Consider the following 12,131-nt stretch of genomic DNA (forward strand, 5'->3'; position numbering starts at 1 on the left):
AGGTGAGACTTGTTTTACTCAAAGCAGAAATCATTTCCAACACCACACCACTGATTCAGGTTACCATTTCTTTTATTTTCCACAATCTAAAGGGTGCACCGTTCCCGGAGGTGCTGCAATACCGGGTCGATGCTTGGAGTGAACGGAGCAAGCCCCTTTTTCATCTCCCAGAGCTAAAAATCGGCTTAATATGTAGTCCTCGTATAGAGGACATATCAGATATTAAACTGATAAGAACAGATACTACACTTGATCTTAGCCAAAAGGCCGAGAAGCGATAACACCAAACTGTTTGTTTGCAGACCCAACGTACCAGCACATATCTCAATTGTCGCGGTGCGGTTCTTTCAACTGGGCGTAGCAGTCGCTTGCTACTTAACAACCCACTCCCCACGCTGCCCCCGTCCTCAAAAAAGCTAAAATCATTGATTTGTTTACAAGCAAAAGTGTAAACTCCTGCTGAAATCTGGTTGATTTCACTGTTGTTTCAGACACTAGAGACTCCAGTGATGATTAATCACTGTAAAGTCCTGCTGAAAATCTTGTTGATTTCACAATGGATTCAGACAGGGATTTTAGACTTGCTGCAAGGCTCCACTAGTGACTCCAGTGATGATTCATCTCTGCAAAGTCCTGCTGAAAATCTTGTTGATTTCACAATGGATTCAGACAGGGATTTGAGACTTGCTGCAAGGCTCCACTAGTGACTCCAGTGATGATTCCTGCTGAAAATCTTGTTGATTTCACAATGAATTCAGACAGTGATTTGCTGATTTGAGACGTGCTCCACCGGAGACTCCAGTAAAGTGACCATTAATCCCTGTAAAATCCTGCTGAAATCTGGTTGATTTCACTTTGGATTCAGACAGTGATTTGAGACTTGCTGCACTAGTGACTCCAGTGATAAGTAAACACAACTTTGTTTGTGCTCCATTGTCAGGAGCCTCTGTCCAACTACATTTCTTTTCACACAAGTACATGAGGCTCAGCCAATTGGCAGAGCCTGCCAAAAATATGGTCAACTCATTGTTGTTCCTCTCCACGGAAGTCTTTAGTAAAAGGCGAAAGACTTATGCGTATTGAAGAGAAACCAAAGTCAGTTGCGGAATCAGGTGGCAGGCAGCCTTATATCCCAGTCGCAACAGTGATCCCTCTTGTGGTTGGGACTGGTTGAGCTGCGGTTGTCCAATGCCAAACCCATTCCCCAGCACCAGCCATCAAAAACTCATTGATTTGTTTACAAGCAAAAGTGTAAAGTCCTGCTGAAATGTGCTTGATTTCACTTTGGATTCAGACAGTGATTTGCTGATTTGAGACGTGCTCCACTGGAGACTCCAGCGCAGTGATGATTAATGCTGAAATGTGCTTGATCTCACTTTGGATTCAGACAGTGATTTGCTGATTGTAGACTCCCTCCACCGGAGACTCCAGTGCAGTGGTGATTAATCCGTGTAAAATCCTGCTGAAATGTGGTTGATTTCACTAGGGATTCAGACAGTGATGATTAAACGGGACACCTGGCTTTTCTTTGACTTCAATATCAGGGGAGAGCGCGAACGCAGTCCCCCACTACCACAAATTATGCAGTCGAGATTCCCACATTTGGGGAATTCGCAGTGGTCAGCACAGTCGCAGTGCAATGACTGAGCCTCGCCCTGGGTGAACCACCTTCTTGATCATGGTATCTCCCCTGCCAGGTAAGTATGAGTTGGTGGTGACAGAGGCAGGGACGGTATTCCCAGTCACAGCATTTGTGGTGACGGTTCGCAGATGGCACCGTCCTCACAGATCGGTGAAGTTAAAATCAGTGATTTGAGACTTGCAAAACAAAGGCACTATTGATGAGTAAGCATAAGTCACTTGCCAAAAGCCTCAGTCTTAAAAACTATGTGGAGGTGAGACTTGTTTTACTCAAAGCAGAAATAATTTCCAACACCACACCACTGATTCAGGTTACCATTTCTTTTATTTTCCACAATTTAAAGGGTGCACCGTTCCCGGAGGTGCTGCAATACCGGGTCGATGCTTGGAGTGAACGGAGCAAGCCCCTTTTTCATCTCCCAGAGCTAAAAATCGGCTTAATATGTAGTCCTCTTATAGAGGACATATCAGATATTAAACTGATAAGAACAGATACTACACTTGATCTTAGCCAAAAGGCCGAGAAGCGATAACACCAAACTGTTTGTTTGCAGACCCAACGTACCAGCACATATCTCAATTGTCGCGGTGCGGTTCTTTCAACTGGGCGTAGCAGTCGCTTGCTACTTAACAACCCACTCCCCACGCTGCCCCCGTCCTCAAAAAAGCTAAAATCATTGATTTGTTTACAAGCAAAAGTGTAAACTCCTGCTGAAATCTGGTTGATTTCACTGTTGTTTCAGACACTAGAGACTCCAGTGATGATTAATCACTGTAAAGTCCTGCTGAAAATCTTGTTGATTTCACAATGGATTCAGACAGAGATTTGAGACTTGCTGCAAGGCTCCACTAGTGACTCCAGTGATGATTCATCTCTGCAAAGTCCTGCTGAAAATCTTGTTGATTTCACAATGGATTCAGACAGAGATTTGAGACTTGCTGCAAGGCTCCACTAGTGACTCCAGTGATGATTCCTGCTGAAAATCTTGTTGATTTCACAATGAATTCAGACAGTGATTTGCTGATTTGAGACGTGCTCCACCGGAGACTCCAGTAAAGTGACCATTAATCCCTGTAAAATCCTGCTGAAATCTGGTTGATTTCACTTTGGATTCAGACAGTGATTTGAGACTTGCTGCACTAGTGACTCCAGTGATAAGTAAACACAACTTTGTTTGTGCTCCATTGTCAGGAGCCTCTGTCCAACTACTTTTCTTTTCACACAAGTACATGAGGCTCAGCCAATTGGCAGAGCCTGCCAAAAATATGGTCAACTCATTGTTGTTCCTCTCCACGGAAGTCTTTAGTAAAAGGCGAAAGACTTATGCGTATTGAAGAGAAACCAAAGTCAGTTGCGGAATCAGGTGGCAGGCAGCCTTATATCCCAGTCGCAACAGTGATCCCTCTTGTGGTTGGGACTGGTTGAGCTGCGGTTGTCCAATGCCAAACCCATTCCCCAGCACCAGCCATCAAAAACTCATTGATTTGTTTACAAGCAAAAGTGTAAAGTCCTGCTGAAATGTGCTTGATTTCACTTTGGATTCAGACAGTGATTTGCTGATTTGAGACGTGCTCCACTGGAGACTCCAGCGCAGTGATGATTAATGCTGAAATGTGCTTGATCTCACTTTGGATTCAGACAGTGATTTGCTGATTGTAGACTCCCTCCACCGGAGACTCCAGTGCAGTGGTGATTAATCCGTGTAAAATCCTGCTGAAATGTGGTTGATTTCACTAGGGATTCAGACAGTGATGATTAAACGGGACACCTGGTTTTTCTTTGACTTCAATATCAGGGGAGAGCGCGAACGCAGTCCCCCACTACCACAAATTATGCAGTCGAGATTCCCACATTTGGGGAATTCGCAGTGGTCAGCACAGTCGCAGTGCAATGACTGAGCCTCGCCCTGGGTGAACCACCTTCTTGATCATGGTATCTCCCCTGCCAGGTAAGTATGAGTTGGTGGTGACAGAGGCAGGGACGGTATTCCCAGTCACAGCATTTGTGGTGACGGTTCGCAGATGGCACCGTCCTCACAGATCGGTGAAGTTAAAATCAGTGATTTGAGACTTGCAAAACAAAGGCACTATTGATGAGTAAGCATAAGTCACTTGCCAAAAGCCTCAGTCTTAAAAACTATGTGGAGGTGAGACTTGTTTTACTCAAAGCAGAAATCATTTCCAACACCACACCACTGATTCAGGTTACCATTTCTTTTATTTTCCACAATTTAAAGGGTGCACCGTTCCCGGAGGTGCTGCAATACCGGGTCGATGCTTGGAGTGAACGGAGCAAGCCCCTTTTTCATCTCCCAGAGCTAAAAATCGGCTTAATATGTAGTCCTCGTATAGAGGACATATCAGATATTAAACTGATAAGAACAGATTTTTTTTTTTTTTTTTTTTTATTTTTTATTACACATTCCACACCAACACACAATATTACATTACATTGTCATTTTCATCAACACCAAAAAACAACAACATACAGACTGTACCAATGCACCCAATACCATAGCAACCCCCTTCCCCACCCTCTTACCTAAGCTAACACTCCCTTCCATCGCTCCTTGGCTGCATGGTACCCATGCCTCTCCTCCTCCCTCCTTTTCATCCGCCGCACCTCCCCCCTCACCTTCGCCACCACTCCTTCAACCCTGTTCACCTCATTACTTCGTATTAATGCCATTCTGTCATCCCACAGTGCTGCCTTCCCTATTGACAGAATCAACCACAACAAAAAACCCTCCCATCCCCGTCCCCTCAGACCCACCCCCAGCATCAGCATCTCATAAGACAGTCCCCCCAGTTTAGGAAAAAAAAACCCCAGCTCTCCCCACATTGTTCTTGCAAACCCACATCCCCAAAATACATGAGATAAGTCCTCGTCTCTGCCACAACCTAATCGTGGGCAGGAGCGCAGCCTTGACAGGCCATGCCTATATAAAGTGTCCCTCACAGGCATCCTCTTATGTAGACATAGCCAGTTGATGTCCTTTAGTCTGTTTGGCAGTTCCTTGTGCTGCGCAAACAGCCACTCCTCCCTGCCCACCCCGCAAACTCTCACAGGTCCCTGTTTTGCAACTATTGCCTTGTATAGTTCCCGATGATCCAGGCCTAGGTCACCTTCCCCGCATTCCTTGTGCCTTTTAGCCCAGCCCATCATCTGCCTGTAGTGTGGTGGCATAACCTCCCCTTTTGGCCGCCCGTTCTCCCATTTAACCCACTTCCTCAAAGGAAAGGATAGCCAAAACATGAGCAGCACATGGTACCAGTGCCCACTAGGGAACTTCACCCCGTTGCAGCAAAAGGAAAAGAAAAGAACATCTAACTTAAGTGGCACATCAGGCACTCCCCTTCCCCCATCTGGTACCCCTTGTCTCATCCAGCCCCTCCTCACATACTCGTATCCCCCCCACACAAAGGAGAAAACATCCCGCACTAATCTTCTCCTATACTCCGGTGGCAGGGGGAAAACGTACGCCAGGTAAATCATTGACGGCAAAATGTCCGCTTTCACCACCAAAACCCTCCCAGTTAAAGACAAACGTCGGGCCTTCCACAGTCCTATTCGTGACCTTAGTGCTGCCAGGCGCCTCCTCCAGTTCAGCGGCCCACTCTCGCTGTCTTCAAAATCCACCCCCAGTATTCTCATTGGACCCTCGCACTCCGACAATCCAAACAGCCCTCCTCCCCTCCCCTTCCAAGGTCCAAAATATTTAACCTTGGATTTTCCGACATTGACCCTGGCCCCGGATACTTTTGAAAAGGACCCCAAGACGTCCAAAGCACGGAGCAAGGAGCCCTTCGTTGTTAAAAAGAGCGTCATGTCATCCGCGTACTGGGATATCCTCAAATCCCTCTCTCCACCCCCTGGAAGGCGCAATCCCTTCACGCCTGCGTCCGCCCGAATAGCTGCAGCTAGCGGTTCAATATATATAACAAAAAGCAGTGGCGAGAGTGGACATCCTTGCCTCACTCCCGTCTGCTGTGACACCAAAACCCCCATATGCCCATTCACAACCACCCTACTCCCAACCCCCGTGTACATGATCCCTAACCACCTCCGAAAAATTGGTCCAAAACCCATCCTCTCTAACACAGCTGCCAAAAAACCTTGGTTCACCCTATCAAACGCCTTTTCCATGTCCAACCCCACCAGCATCAGAGGGACCCCACGTTCCTCCACCCAGTGAATGCAATCCCTCACCAGCCCTAAATTCCATTGGATGCGTCTCCCCTCCACCCCACACGTCTGATCCTCATTTACCACATGAGGTAGAGCAGATCGGAGTCGTCCGGCCAACACTCTAGCGATGATCTTATAATCAGCACAGAGAAGAGTTATCGGCCTGAAATTACCCAAGTCTTCTTTTTCCCCTTTCTTATGTAGCAAGGTCAACACCCCCTCCCTCATTGTCCTCCCCAACAGCCCCCGTTCCAGCACTGCACCCACCACTTCTAAAAAATCCTTCCCCAGGATCCCCCAGAACGCCGCATAAAATTCTTTTGGTAACCCATCAATCCCCGGCACCTTTCCCCCTCCCAAACCTTTCATAGCTCCCTCCAACTCTGCGAGACCCACCGGGCGTTCTAGGGCCTCCACCACTTCCCTTGGCACCCTAGCCTCAAGCCCCTTCAAAAAACCTCCTTCCTCCGGTTCTTCCACCTCTTGTGGCCCCATGGCGTCCCCAAAAAAATTGGAGGCAACCCCAACCATCCCCTCCGGATCTGAGACAAGGTCACCATCCTTCCCCCGTAGCCCCGGAATGCACGCTCTTGCCCGGGCAGCCCTCACCTGTTTAAAAAACATGGGCGAACAGGTCTCTGCTACATTGATGGATTCCCTCCCACATCTCCTCAGTAACCCATCAGCTTTTCCTTTAAAGTATAGGCCCAAATTCTCCCTCACCTCCCTCTCCCTCTGCTTATCCCTTCTTTCCCCCTTGTTCTCCGCCTCCATCATAGCCTGCAGCTCCCTTTGGAGCCTCCTAAACCCCCCCTTCTCCTCCCTCGCTCGTTGTGAACAATATCCCACAGTCAACTCCCTGGCGTTTACCTTCACATATTCCCACCACTCCACAATATTGTCAAAAAAAGGCTTCAGTGAGACCCACCCTTCATAGTGTAAAGTGAAGGCTCTACGGAAAGCCTCCTCCTCCAAAACCCCACAATTCAACTTCCAGTAACCCCTTCCAAAAATTGGGGCCGCCACCGAAAAGGCCACCTCAAGTTGGTTGTGGTCTGAGAACCACACTGGTCCCACAACGGCCCTCCGTACAGCAGCCACAGCAGGCACAAAAACAAAATCAATCCGACTACGGGAACCCCGTGTATTCGACCAAGTGGTGCCCTCCCTTGCCGGCTCGACTGCCCTGTACCCATCCTTCAGCATGAAAGCCTGCACCACCTCTTCCAAATACGGCCGACTGAAATCCCCTGTCCCCTCCAAAGAGACGTTGAAATCCCCCCCTAGAACCACCACCTTATTCGTGACACACACCTCCTTAAGTGCAATAAAAAGGGCCTTACGTCCTTTCGGCTCCGCTGGTGCATATACATTGATAAATCTAAAGAAAACCCCCCTCCATAATGCATCCACCACCAGTACCCTCCCCTGCACTACTGAGAAGCTGTCCCGGACCTGGAAATCTTTATTTCCAAACAGGATTCCCACCCCTGAGGAGTGTACCCCCCCTACTCCCCATCTCGACTCACCCTTGAGCCAGCCCTCCGAAAACTCCCTGACATCCCCACCATCCTTTAGATGCACTTCCTGCAGAAAGCAAACATGTAGGGGCGTCTGTAACAGGTATTGGAAAACACTCGCCCTTTTCACAATATTTCTCATACCCCTGACATTTATGGTCACCACTGAAAACAAGGCCATTCAATACTTCACAAATGTGCCCCCCCCCCTTTACCCTCTGTCCCATGGTTGCTCGCTGTTGGCAAGCAACCATCTTCCAGTTGATCATTGTTGGCAACATATTCCTGCAGTAACGGGCTTTGAGAAACGTCCTGGGGCGGCTCCCTCCGCGGAGTCCCCCCGGTTTTCTCCATTCCTGCACCACCCGATGAAATCTCCACAGAAGCCTGTTGGCTCCTACCCTCCGACTCGGATCCTGGGGGTTCCCGGCTCTCCCCCATCGCACGGCCGTCTGCCAGCTTCTTCTTCCTCCTTCTCGACCTGTGCACCTGTGGTCCAGCCTCGGTTGCTTCTGCCGAAGACTCAGCCTGCTCACCCCTGGATGAACTGCTCCTCTTCCTGACCCCCTGGATTGTCTCTTTCCTGGTGTCCTCCTCCTCCGAGCTGATCACACAGTCTGCCCAGGACCCCACCAGTGGCAGAGAGTCTCCCAGGCTCACAACCACTTGTGTGTCCATCCGCTCCTCCGTTTCGTTTGCGCCGATGTGGTCAGTCGCAGACTCGTCCCGTGCAGCAGCCCTTCCCTCCTCTCCAGAGAGCGACTGTAGTGCCTCCTCCAACGGGGTGAGGACAGAGACCTCCCCCTGCACTGCTACCTCTGCGTAGCTACGGGTTGTAGTTGCGCAGTCGCGGACAATGTGCCCCTCTCCTCCGCATCCATGGCACGTCTTTGGGGCCCCACACGTGGCCACGCTGTGTCCCCTTCCACCACAGTTCCGGCATCGCCCTTCGGTGCAGTCCGTCGCCATGTGCCCAAAGCTGCGGCATTGCCTGCAGAAACTGGGCTGGCCGGAGTAAAAGAGGAAACCCCTGTCCTCACCAATGCTGAAGTAGGCTGGAGGATGCCGCAGCCCACCGCCTCCGCCGGGGTTGTCCTCGAGGAGAACTTTGAATTGTCTCCGCCCTGACCAGATGCCGAAACTGTCCCTCAGGTATCTCACCGCCGACTCCACCTTCCCATACCTCGACAACCAGGATATGACCGTCTCGTCCCCCACGTATGGGTTGTACATGTGGACCGTCACAATCTTCAAGTTCCTCTTGCAAAGAGCCTCCACCCGAAACTTTGAAAAGGGCTCTTCTTCCGCCTTTTCCCTCGCTGTCTCCATCACTCTCTCATACACTGCTTGGCTGTGTAGAGTGAGGTCAAAACCACCTCCTGCTGCATTCCACTGCAGGCAGTATACGTGGGCGGGGTCAATCTTCAGTGCTCCCACCACGACCGTACGCACGAACCATTCCCTCTTCCCATGTTTCTCATCTTCTTTAACCTTCCAAGTGAATCGCACCGAGTTCCTAAGTCCTGCAGACATGATAGCCTGTGTGAGGACGGGACTCCAGCAACTTTATCCACCAAGCTCCATACACCGCACAGCTTTAGCAACAACCACTACACTTGATCTTAGCCAAAAGGCCGAGAAGCGATAACACCAAACTGTTTGTTTGCAGACCCAACGTACCAGCACATATCTCAATTGTCGCGGTGCGGTTCTTTCAACTGGGCGTAGCAGTCGCTTGCTACTTAACAACCCACTCCCCACGCTGCCCCCGTCCTCAAAAAAGCTAAAATCATTGATTTGTTTACAAGCAAAAGTGTAAACTCCTGCTGAAATCTGGTTGATTTCACTGTTGTTTCAGACACTAGAGACTCCAGTGATGATTAATCACTGTAAAGTCCTGCTGAAAATCTTGTTGATTTCACAATGGATTCAGACAGGGATTTTAGACTTGCTGCAAGGCTCCACTAGTGACTCCAGTGATGATTAATCACTGTAAAGTCCTGCTGAAAATCTTGTTGATTTCACAATGGATTCAGACAGAGATTTGAGACTTGCTGCAAGGCTCCACTAGTGACTCCAGTGATGATTCCTGCTGAAAATCTTGTTGATTTCACAATGAATTCAGACAGTGATTTGCTGATTTGAGACGTGCTCCACCGGAGACTCCAGTAAAGTGACCATTAATCCCTGTAAAATCCTGCTGAAATCTGGTTGATTTCACTTTGGATTCAGACAGTGATTTGAGACTTGCTGCACTAGTGACTCCAGTGATAAGTAAACACAACTTTGTTTGTGCTCCATTGTCAGGAGCCTCTGTCCAACTACTTTTCTTTTCACACAAGTACATGAGGCTCAGCCAATTGGCAGAGCCTGCCAAAAATATGGTCAACTCATTGTTGTTCCTCTCCACGGAAGTCTTTAGTAAAAGGCGAAAGACTTATGCGTATTGAAGAGAAACCAAAGTCAGTTGCGGAATCAGGTGGCAGGCAGCCTTATATCCCAGTCGCAACAGTGATCCCTCTTGTGGTTGGGACTGGTTGAGCTGCGGTTGTCCAATGCCAAACCCATTCCCCAGCACCAGCCATCAAAAACTCATTGATTTGTTTACAAGCAAAAGTGTAAAGTCCTGCTGATATGTGCTTGATTTCACTTTGGATTCAGACAGTGATTTGCTGATTTGAGACGTGCTCCACTGGAGACTCCAGCGCAGTGATGATTAATGCTGAAATGTGCTTGATCTCACTTTGGATTCAGACAGTGATTTGCTGATTGTAGACTCCCTCCACCGGAGACTCCAGTGCAGTGGTGATTAATCCGTGTAAAATCCTGCTGAAATGTGGTTGATTTCACTAGGGATTCAGACAGTGATGATTAAACGGGACACCTGGCTTTTCTTTGACTTCAATATCAGGGGAGAGCGCGAACGCAGTCCCCCACTACCAGAAATTATGCAGTCGAGATTCCCACATTTGGGGAATTCGCAGTGGTCAGCACAGTCGCAGTGCAATGACTGAGCCTCGCCCTGGGTGAACCACCTTCTTGATCATGGTATCTCCCCTGCCAGGTAAGTATGAGTTGGTGGTGACAGAGGCAGGGACGGTATTCCCAGTCACAGCATTTGTGGTGACGGTTCGCAGATGGCACCGTCCTCACAGATCGGTGAAGTTAAAATCAGTGATTTGAGACTTGCAAAACAAAGGCACTATTGATGAGTAAGCATAAGTCACTTGCCAAAAGCCTCAGTCTTAAAAACTATGTGGAGGTGAGACTTGTTTTACTCAAAGCAGAAATCATTTCCAACACCACACCACTGATTCAGGTTACCATTTCTTTTATTTTCCACAATCTAAAGGGTGCACCGTTCCCGGAGGTGCTGCAATACCGGGTCGATGCTTGGAGTGAACGGAGCAAGCCCCTTTTTCATCTCCCAGAGCTAAAAATCGGCTTAATATGTAGTCCTCGTATAGAGAACATATCAGATATTAAACTGATAAGAACAGATACTACACTTGATCTTAGCCAAAAGGCCGAGAAGCGATAACACCAAACTGTTTGTTTGCAGACCCAACGTACCAGCACATATCTCAATTGTCGCGGTGCGGTTCTTTCAACTGGGCGTAGCAGTCGCTTGCTACTTAACAACCCACTCCCCACGCTGCCCCCGTCCTCAAAAAAGCTAAAATCATTGATTTGTTTACAAGCAAAAGTGTAAACTCCTGCTGAAATCTGGTTGATTTCACTGTTGTTTCAGACACTAGAGACTCCAGTGATGATTAATCACTGTAAAGTCCTGCTGAAAATCTTGTTGATTTCACAATGGATTCAGACAGAGATTTGAGACTTGCTGCAAGGCTCCACTAGTGACTCCAGTGATGATTCATCTCTGCAAAGTCCTGCTGAAAATCTTGTTGATTTCACAATGGATTCAGACAGAGATTTGAGACTTGCTGCAAGGCTCCACTAGTGACTCCAGTGATGATTCCTGCTGAAAATCTTGTTGATTTCACAATGAATTCAGACAGTGATTTGCTGATTTGAGACGTGCTCCACCGGAGACTCCAGTAAAGTGACCATTAATCCCTGTAAAATCCTGCTGAAATCTGGTTGATTTCACTTTGGATTCAGACAGTGATTTGAGACTTGCTGCACTAGTGACTCCAGTGATAAGTAAACACAACTTTGTTTGTGCTCCATTGTCAGGAGCCTCTGTCCAACTACTTTTCTTTTCACACAAGTACATGAGGCTCAGCCAATTGGCAGAGCCTGCCAAAAATATGGTCAACTCATTGTTGTTCCTCTCCACGGAAGTCTTTAGTAAAAGGCGAAAGACTTATGCGTATTGAAGAGAAACCAAAGTCAGTTGCGGAATCAGGTGGCAGGCAGCCTTATATCCCAGTCGCAACAGTGATCCCTCTTGTGGTTGGGACTGGTTGAGCTGCGGTTGTCCAATGCCAAACCCATTCCCCAGCACCAGCCATCAAAAACTCATTGATTTGTTTACAAGCAAAAGTGTAAAGTCCTGCTGAAATGTGCTTGATTTCACTTTGGATTCAGACAGTGATTTGCTGATTTGAGACGTGCTCCACTGGAGACTCCAGCGCAGTGATGATTAATGCTGAAATGTGCTTGATCTCACTTTGGATTCAGACAGTGATTTGCTGATTGTAGACTCCCTCCACCGGAGACTCCAGTGCAGTGGTGATTAATCCGTGTAAAATCCTGCTGAAATGTGGTTGATTTCACTAGGGATTCAGACAGTGATGATTAAACGGGACACCTGG

At 48.2% G+C, this 12,131-nt stretch overlaps 10 non-coding genes and 1 pseudogene across 10 annotated transcripts; all 11 read right to left on the reverse strand.

Annotated features, from left to right (window-relative positions):
- Window positions 1-88: 88 nt before the first annotated feature.
- On the reverse strand, window positions 89-279 carry LOC144386506 (U2 spliceosomal RNA). The gene has a single exon (XR_013452222.1). It is a non-coding gene; the product is annotated as a U2 spliceosomal RNA (small nuclear RNA).
- Window positions 280-984: 705 nt separating this feature from the next.
- On the reverse strand, window positions 985-1,099 carry LOC144386649 (U5 spliceosomal RNA). Its single transcript, XR_013452362.1, has one exon. It is a non-coding gene; the product is annotated as a U5 spliceosomal RNA (small nuclear RNA).
- Window positions 1,100-1,541: 442 nt separating this feature from the next.
- LOC144386547 (U1 spliceosomal RNA) lies at window positions 1,542-1,705 on the reverse strand. The gene has a single exon (XR_013452263.1). It is a non-coding gene; the product is annotated as a U1 spliceosomal RNA (small nuclear RNA).
- Window positions 1,706-1,981: 276 nt separating this feature from the next.
- LOC144386482 (U2 spliceosomal RNA) lies at window positions 1,982-2,172 on the reverse strand. The gene has a single exon (XR_013452198.1). It is a non-coding gene; the product is annotated as a U2 spliceosomal RNA (small nuclear RNA).
- Window positions 2,173-2,877: 705 nt separating this feature from the next.
- On the reverse strand, window positions 2,878-2,992 carry LOC144386651 (U5 spliceosomal RNA). The gene has a single exon (XR_013452363.1). It is a non-coding gene; the product is annotated as a U5 spliceosomal RNA (small nuclear RNA).
- Window positions 2,993-3,434: 442 nt separating this feature from the next.
- Window positions 3,435-3,598, reverse strand: LOC144386558 (U1 spliceosomal RNA). Its single transcript, XR_013452274.1, has one exon. It is a non-coding gene; the product is annotated as a U1 spliceosomal RNA (small nuclear RNA).
- A 276-nt stretch (window positions 3,599-3,874) lies between these two features.
- LOC144386597 (U2 spliceosomal RNA) lies at window positions 3,875-4,084 on the reverse strand (annotated as a pseudogene).
- Window positions 4,085-9,701: 5,617 nt separating this feature from the next.
- On the reverse strand, window positions 9,702-9,816 carry LOC144386652 (U5 spliceosomal RNA). Its single transcript, XR_013452364.1, has one exon. It is a non-coding gene; the product is annotated as a U5 spliceosomal RNA (small nuclear RNA).
- A 442-nt stretch (window positions 9,817-10,258) lies between these two features.
- Window positions 10,259-10,422, reverse strand: LOC120829952 (U1 spliceosomal RNA). The gene has a single exon (XR_005713733.2). It is a non-coding gene; the product is annotated as a U1 spliceosomal RNA (small nuclear RNA).
- A 276-nt stretch (window positions 10,423-10,698) lies between these two features.
- Window positions 10,699-10,889, reverse strand: LOC144386575 (U2 spliceosomal RNA). The gene has a single exon (XR_013452291.1). It is a non-coding gene; the product is annotated as a U2 spliceosomal RNA (small nuclear RNA).
- A 705-nt stretch (window positions 10,890-11,594) lies between these two features.
- On the reverse strand, window positions 11,595-11,709 carry LOC144386654 (U5 spliceosomal RNA). Its single transcript, XR_013452366.1, has one exon. It is a non-coding gene; the product is annotated as a U5 spliceosomal RNA (small nuclear RNA).
- Window positions 11,710-12,131: the final 422 nt, after the last annotated feature.

The sequence above is a fragment of the Gasterosteus aculeatus genome, chromosome 13 (genome assembly GCF_964276395.1).
Source record: "Gasterosteus aculeatus chromosome 13, fGasAcu3.hap1.1, whole genome shotgun sequence".
Lineage (NCBI taxonomy): Eukaryota > Metazoa > Chordata > Actinopteri > Perciformes > Gasterosteidae > Gasterosteus > Gasterosteus aculeatus.